The sequence below is a fragment of the Homarus americanus genome, unplaced genomic scaffold (assembly GCF_018991925.1).
Source record: "Homarus americanus isolate GMGI-L3 unplaced genomic scaffold, GMGI_Hamer_2.0 scaffold824, whole genome shotgun sequence".
Taxonomy (NCBI): domain Eukaryota; kingdom Metazoa; phylum Arthropoda; class Malacostraca; order Decapoda; family Nephropidae; genus Homarus; species Homarus americanus.
Window position 1 is genome coordinate 1,346,193 of NW_024719328.1, and position 8,855 is coordinate 1,355,047.

Sequence of the window (8,855 nt, forward strand, 5' to 3'; positions counted from 1 at the left end):
TATAAGACAGAGAAACATATATTCCGTGACGTATTACTTTCGGTATACACAAACAGTTCATCACTTATCTGACCCATTAAAAAAAGAATAACTTCAAAAACATCCTAGATACAACACCCCGGATTTAATGTAATTGAACAACTCATAATTTGTGTCTTATGTTAGTAAACTTCCACTGGCGGCTTTAACGTTATTACATACGGCAGATGTCGACGCTCTTGTATAATATCGTGATGGAAGAGATCACCATCGAGAGTGTTCAAGGTCCTATAAAATTTGTGTGAGAGTGAAACACAGCAAGACGAAAAAAAATTCAAATAATAAATTCAAAATAAATTTCGAACTGCAACGAAGAAGACATTTGTGTACCGTACATAAAGAGGCTATAGGTAATTATAGACGTTTATGAAGTAAACCGTCATCTCAGCCACAGTATAAAACAAGATCAATATTAATCTAAAATAACCAAAAACATAATAAAGGAAAATACACAAATAATATAAAATTAGTCAAATATGATAAACTTTGCGGAACAATAAGGACTACATGAGACCCGACATTTGACATTGTTCAAATCACGTCCTCACTTCCAACTGGACAGCGAGGCAAAGACGTAGAGGAGGCAAACAGAATATATATATATATATATATATATATATATATATATATATATATATATATATATATATATATATATATATATATATATATATGCAACAAAATCACTGTAGGTGCGCGTGATCCAGGTATATGCTGATAACCACAAGGAAAAAGAAAACACGAAGATCCCAAGCGCTTTCGTGTAATTCACATCTTCAAGGGTGAGTACTGACTAAAATAGAAGTGCAGAACAAGTTGTATAAAGACAGAGGAGGGTTAGAAAAAGTCCACAGAGGTCAAGTGTAGGTAATGACCCTACTAATCTTTACAAAAGCACCGCAGCGGTCGGTAGTCAGGTCAGAGTGAAAACTGACCCAACCTTCTCACCTAGTTACAAATCTTCTTAATTACAAAATTGTCCAATTTGTACAAAGCGTTACTCAAATTCATGTTAACGGATTCGGTATGTTTAATGAGACTAGATTCTATGATGTTCCTACTGTCAATTAAATTACAAGGAACATCATAGAATCTAGTCTCATTGAACATACCGAATGGAGGAAACTGCAGCGGGCCTATTGGCCCATACTGGGCAGTCCTGTTTACACCCAACCCCTATTGCTCATATAAGCATCCAACCTATGTTTGAAGCTATTCAGCGTATTCGAGTTAATGATGATATTTGGTAACTTGTTTCATTCATCCACTACTCTGTTTCCAAACCAGTATTTACCTATTTCACGCCTAAATCAAAATTTGTCTAATTTAAAATCATTGTTACGAATTCGCTCCTGGTTGGATAGTTTGAGTACCTTTGTAATGTCCCCTTTGTTTAGCCCTGACTTCCACTTATACACCTCTATCAGGTCGCCCCTCGCTCTACGTCTCTCGAGGAAGTGCAAATTAAGATGCTTTAACCTGTCTCTATACTCAAGGCTCCTAATGCCCGGGATTAGTCTTGTCATTCTCCTCTGAATTCTTTCCAATGATTCTATATCCATCCTGTAATACGGTGACCAGAACTGAACTGCGCAATCCAGGTGTGGTCTCACAAGCGCAAAATACAGTTTTAGGATGACCTCGCTAGTCTTGTAACTAACACTCCTTTGTATGAACCCAAGAACTTTATAAGCCTTGTTACGAGAAAAACACATTGTTTACTTGGCTTAAGGTTCCTACTTATCATTACTCCTAAATCTCTCTCACAGTCGGATTTCTCTATGGCATCGTTGTTCATCTGGTACCTGGTTTCCCTGTTTACATCTCCTACTGTATACTGAGTACTTTACATTTGTCCACTTTGAATTTCTTCTGCCATTTTTCAGACCATTCGAAAAATTTGTTTAGATCTTCCTGTAGTTTTACGGAGTCCTCGTCAGATTTAATAACACGTCCTATTTTAGTGTCATCAGCAAATTTACTTATGTTGCTGTCTATGCCGATATCTATGTCGTTTATGTATATAATAAATAATAATGGTCCAAGTACTGAGTCTTGGGGAACTCCACTTGTGACGTTGCTCCAATGGGACATAGTGCCGTTAATGCTCACTGGCTGTTTCCTGTCCTGTAACCACGCCCTAATCCATTTAAGGATGTTACCTTTGATGCCATGTGCTTCTACCTTTCTAATTAGTCTTTCGTGGGGGACTCTGTCGAAGGTTTTGCTAAAGTCGAGATATACCACATCATAATTGTACCCCTCGTCCACCGATTCGAAAACTGATGAAAAGAATGTTAATAGATTAGTTAGACAAGAACGTCCACTTGTGAAGCCATGCTGGGAATCATTGATCAATCGGTGCTTCTCCAGGTGATTTCGTAAGGAGTTTGAAATGATTGCTTCCAGTAATTTGCCTACTATTGATGTTAGACTGATTGGGCGGTAGTTAGCGTATAGTGATCTATCCCCCTTCTTGAAAATCGGTATTACGTACATTCGTTATCTTCCAGGATTCTGGTACTACACCTGTTTTTAAGGATATGTTAACCAACTTTGCTAAGGGCATACTAAGCTCTTCCTTACATTCCTTTAATAATCTGGCAAATATCTCATCGGGACCAGGTGACTTATGAGGCTTTAGTTTGTCTATTTGCTTACTAACATCGTTACTAGTCACTACTATCTCGCTTAATTTGTTTTCTTCACTATCTCTGAATAGAGTCGGTGCCACGGGTATCATGTTTAAATTTTCAGTGGTGATAACTGTTGAAAAATATTTATTCAAATTATTGCTCATTTCTCCATCGTTATCAGTGAGCTCGCCGGTATCTGACCGTATAGGTCCAATCTTTTCTCATGTTATAGTTTAATCCATTTGGTAGAATCCTTTGGGGTTTGTCTTCGCCTCCCTTGCTATCATTACCTCATTATTCCTCTTGGCTTTCCTCATCTCGGTTTTAACCCTACTCGCCAATATCTTATAATAATCCTGGAGATAAATTTCGCCACGCTTTATCCTTCTACCTATAGCCTTCCTTTGGCCAATGATGTTTTTTAAATAATTATTTATCCATTTAGGGTCATTGTTGTCTGATCTGAGTTTTTTGTATGGTATGTTCTGCCTTTGTGCATTAAGTAACTAATTATTTAAATTGTCGTGGAACTCGGCAATCTCAGATCTCGTTATCAGGTCTGAGTCATCTGTCAGGTTCACGGCCAAGCGCGACACCCCCTCTCTCAGCTGCCTCTTTAAACTGTCAAAGTTTGCCCTTCTGAAATCTGGTACTTCAGTGGAATTTTCCTTACGTCTGCCCTGAAAATCTAACTGCAATCTAATTTCTTTGTGATCGCTGTTTGCAAGTTCGTTCCCTACCTCGACATTGCTAATGAGGTTTTCGCTGTTCGACAGAACTAAATCGAGTAAATTATTACCCCGTGTGGGTTCGGTTATATGTTGACTTAGGAAACAGACCTGGATCGTCTCGAAAAAATCATCTGATTCTGAGTTTCCCGTAAGGTCAGTCCAATCTATTTGGCCAAGGTTAAAGTCGCCTACTATACAGACTTTGTTGTGTATGGAAGCCCTGCGCATTTCATCCCAGATAAGTCGCTCATTGACTCTATCAAGATTGGGAGGTCTATATATTACTCCTGTGATTAATTTTTCCCTACCGTCGATTAATTCTATCCAAATTGTTTCTGTATTCCGCTCAGTTTTTATTTCCTTATTTATTTCACACTTCACATTATCCCTAACATAGATTGCTACTCCGCCTCGTTTTCTGGTCAGCCTATCGGTATGGAACAATTTGTAACCCGCAATTTGGTATTCGACCAGCAACTCACGTGAGTCTAGGTTGATCCATGTTTCAGTGAATGCTATTATATCGATTTTTTCGGTACATACCAAGGCCCTAATATCATCCATTTTGCTTCTCATACTTCTACTGTTCGCGTAGTAGACATTTAAGTTAGTCGTGTTCTGAGTCCTCCCTTTGCCGCGTTTAGTTTTAAACTCCCTGTTTAATTTAGTTTTGTTATCATTCCTAACACTATTTCCCTGTAATCTTTTACTTTGTTTACCCGCTCCCACTGCAGTTTCCCCCACCCCCGTGCCCATATGTTCCCCTAGCAGTTTAAAGACTTCGATATCCTTTGAACTGCCCCCTCTAGAGACCCAGCCAGGGTTGCCACCCCATCCCGAGACAGGTGCACCCCATCCCTAGCATAAAGGTCCCTTCTGCCGTAGAAGTTGTCCCAGTTGTCAATGAATGGGACAGATATTGACTTGCAATAACTGTCAAGACGGTCGTTGACACCAACCGCACTAGACAACCATTCACTGCCAACTCTCTTTCTAGGCAGGACACGGCATATGATAGGGATCCCTCCCTTAGACCTAATAAGATCTATAGATGCCTTGAACTTATCAAGAAGCTCCTCGCTCCTACACTGGCCAATATCATTGCCTCCTACACTGAGGCAGATAATGGGTTTATTCCCATTACCAGACAAGATATTGTCCATCCTGTCAATTATATCCCCCACCCCAGCTCCTGGCAAACACACCTTATCCTATTTTTGTTTTTACCACAAAAGGCCCTGTCCATGTACCTTACCTGTGAGTCACCAACAATTAAAGTTTTTATACCTTCCTTGTCATCCCTGTCCCTGACTGTACGAACGTCCAATTTGTCTATCAAGGGACTGAACGAGTTGGTACACTTAGCTGTTGTTGTCGTTGTTGTCGTATCCTTGGTGTATTTCTTCACCACCAGCTTCATCTTCCCACTCCTCACAACCTTCCACTCGCTTGAGTTTTCGTCAGACACTGGCTTTCCCTGTCCCGTCTCCCCTTTTAACCTCACCAGCTCTTCCTTTAATTTCAGGTTCTTCAACGTGGCCCTCTCAATTTCTTCCTTGGCCCTCTCCAATTCATCCATGGACCACTCCAGTTTGGTCAACAAACTCGCACACCCAAGACCGCACATAGCACTGGCCATATCTGATAATTATCCCTCGGGAGCTAACCCTGCTGTGACCTTTCCCCTAGTGAGGTCAGAACACAACCCCCCAGGATTCGAACCCACGGCCCAGGAGCCCATGACTGTGACCGGGGAACGCTAACCGCTGGACCACCAGGATACTAAAAGCAGTCCTAGACTCTGTTATATTTCACACAAAGCCTGTTCAACGAGCTTATGGCGCCATGAACCTCTAATGGGGTCTACCCATATCATATAGGTGGTCAGAAAAACGTTTTACCAAATCCGGCTTCGAAACATGAGGACCCATATATATTTCATTAGCCCAATAAATATGCGGACTTCTACATACAATCAACACCTCAACCCGCCAGGATTCGAACCCACGGCCCACGAGCCCATGGGCTCATACAACAGTACAAACCACACAACAGTACTACCATACAACAGTACTGACCACACAACAGTACTAACCACACAACAGTACTGACCATACAACAGTACTGACCATACAACATTACTGACCATACAACAGCACTGACCACACAACAGTACTGACCACACAACAGTACTGACCACACAACAGTACTGGACTACACAACAGTACTGATTCACACAACAGTACTGACCACACAACAGTACTGACCGCACAACAGTACTTTAACCATAACAGCACTGACCACAACAGTACTGGACTACACAACAGTACCTCCTGACCACACAACAGTACTAACCACACAGCAGCACTGGACCATACAACAGCACTGACTATACAACATTACTGACCTTTCTATACAAACAGCACTGGGACCACACAACAGCACTGACCACAACAGTACTGACCACACAACAGTACTGACCACACACAACAGTATTGACCACACAACAGTACTGACCATACAACAGTACTGACCATACAACAGCACTGACCACACAACAGCACTGACCACACAACAGTACTGACCACACAACAGTATTGACAACACAACAGTACTGACCATACAACAGTACTGACCACACAACAGTACAGTAGTCTTAAGAATATTTACCAATTACGATCACTAGACTGAAATATAGTTAATCAGCTGAATATACTGGATTCCCACCATTCCTTCATTCTCAGCCATTGTCTTCCTCGCTCCTCTACACATTCCCACCATTCCTTCATTCTCAGCCATTATCTTCCTCGCTCCTCTACACATTCCCACCATTCCTTCATTCTCAGCCATTGTCTTCCTCGCTCCTCTACACATTCCCACCATTCCTTCATTCTCAGCCATTGTCTTCCTCGCTCCTCTACACATTCCCACCATTCCTTCATTCTCAACCATTGTCTTCCTCGCTCCTCTACACATTCCCACCATTCCTTCGTTCTCAGCCATTGTCTTCCTCGTCCTCCTACACATTCCCACCATTCCTTCATTCTCAACCATTGTCTTCTTCGTCCTACACATTCCCACCATTCCTTCATTCTCAGCCATTATCTTCCTCGCTCCTCTACACATTCCCACCATCCCTTCATTTCTCAGCCATTGTCTTCACTCGTCTCTACACATTCCCACCATTCCTTCATTCTCAGCCATTGATATTTCCTCACGCTCCTCTACACATTCCCACCATTCCTTCATTCTCAGCCATTGTCTTCCTCGCTTTCCTCTACATTCCCACCATTCCTTCATTCTCATTGTATTTCCTCCTCCTCTACATTCCCACCATTCCTTCATTCTCAACCATTGTCTTCCTCGCTCCTCTACACGCATTCCACCATTCCTTCATTCTCAGCCATTGTCTTCACTCGTCCCTCCATTCCCACCATTCCTTCATTCTCAACCATTGTCTTCCTCGTCCTCTACACATTCCCACCACCATTCATGCATTCTCAACCATTGATATTTCCTCGCTCCTCTACATTCCCACCATTCGCTAGATTTCTCAACCATTGTATTTTCCTCGCTCCTCTACATTCCCACCATTCGCTTCATTCTCAGCCATTATTTCCTCGCTCCTCTACACATTCCCACCATTCCTTCATTCTCATGCATTGTCTTCCTCGCTCCTCTACACATTCCACCATTCCTTCATTCTCAACCATTGTGTACCACTCCCTCTGCATTCCCACCATTCCTTCATTCTCAGCCATTGATATTCCTCGTCTCTACATTCCCACCATTCCTTCGTTCTCAACCATTGCAATATTTCCTCGCTCCTCTACACATTCCCACCATTCCTTCGTTCTCAGCCATTGTCTTCCTCGTCCTCTACACATTCCACCATTCCTTCATTCTCCAGCCATTGTCTTCCTCGTCCTCTACACATTCCCTACTTCCATTCTCAACCATTGTCTTCTTCGTCCTCAAATTCCCACCATTCCTTCATTCTCAGCCACATTATCTTCCTCGCTCCTCTACACATTCCCATCTACTCAGCCATTGTCTTCCTCGTCCTCTACACATTCCCCACCATTCCTTCCATTCTCAGCCATTGTCTTCTCGTCCTCTACACATTCCCACCATTCCTTCATTCCACCAAGCCATTGATATTTCCTCGCTCACTCACACATTCCACCATTCCTTCATTCTCAGCCATTGTCTTCCTCGCTCCTCTACACATTCCACCATTCCTTCATTCTCAGCCATTTGTCTTCCTCGTCCTCTACACATTCCCACCATTCCTTCATTCTCAGCCATTGTCTTCCTCGCTCACTACACATTCCCACCATTCCTTCCAATTCATTGTGCATTTTAGCTCTCTACATTCCCACCATTACATGGTTCTCGGCATTGTCTTCCTCGCTCCTCTACACATTCCCTCCCATTCCTTGCATTCTCAGCCATTGTCTTCTTAAGTCCTCTACACATTCCCCACCATTCCTTCATTCTCAGCCATTGTCTTCTCGCTCCTCTACACATTCCCACCATTCCTTCATTCTCAGCCATTGTCTTCCTCGCTCCTCTACACATTCCCACCATTCTTCATTCTCAGCCATTGTCTTCCTCGCTCCCTCTACACATTCCCACCATTCCTTCATTCTCAGCCGACTGTCTTCTCGCTCCTCCTACACATTCCACCATTCCTTCATTCTCAGCCATTGATATTTTCCTCCTACATTCCCACCATTCCTTCATTCTCAACCATTGTCTTCACGCTCCTCTACACATTCCCACCATTCCCTTCATTCTCGGCCATTGTCTTCCTCGTCCCTCTACACATTCCCACCATTTCCTTCATTCTCAACCATTGTCTCGCTCTTCTACACATTCCACCATTCCTTCATTCTCAGCCATTGTCTTCCTCGGCTCCTCTACATTCCACCATTCCTTCATTCTCAACCATTGTCTTCCTAAGTCCTCTACACATTCCCACCATTCCTTCATTCTCAGCCATTGATATTTCCTCGTCCTCTACACATTCCCACCATTCGCCCACCCTCGTCCAGCCTTTGACTTCCCTCAGTTCTCTTTTCTTATACCTTCTTCGTCTTTCCCTTTCCTTTGTACTGCATCAGTAGTAAGGAATCTTGCCAACAAACATGCAGGAACAGATGTGTTTTATCTCCCGGGTTGCTAGGTATGTTGACTCACCCGGGAAGCCAAACTATTACAGCAGATGGCCGAGTTATTTACACGGTTCACTTTATATCTTCTTTTGCTTGTGACTCTTTATATATATATATATATATATATATATATATATATATATATATATATATATATATATATATATATATATATATATATATATATATATATATATATGTATATATATATATATATATATATATAATGGTTAAGTTTATAATCCCACCTCAAGATAACAACTGACTCCAAG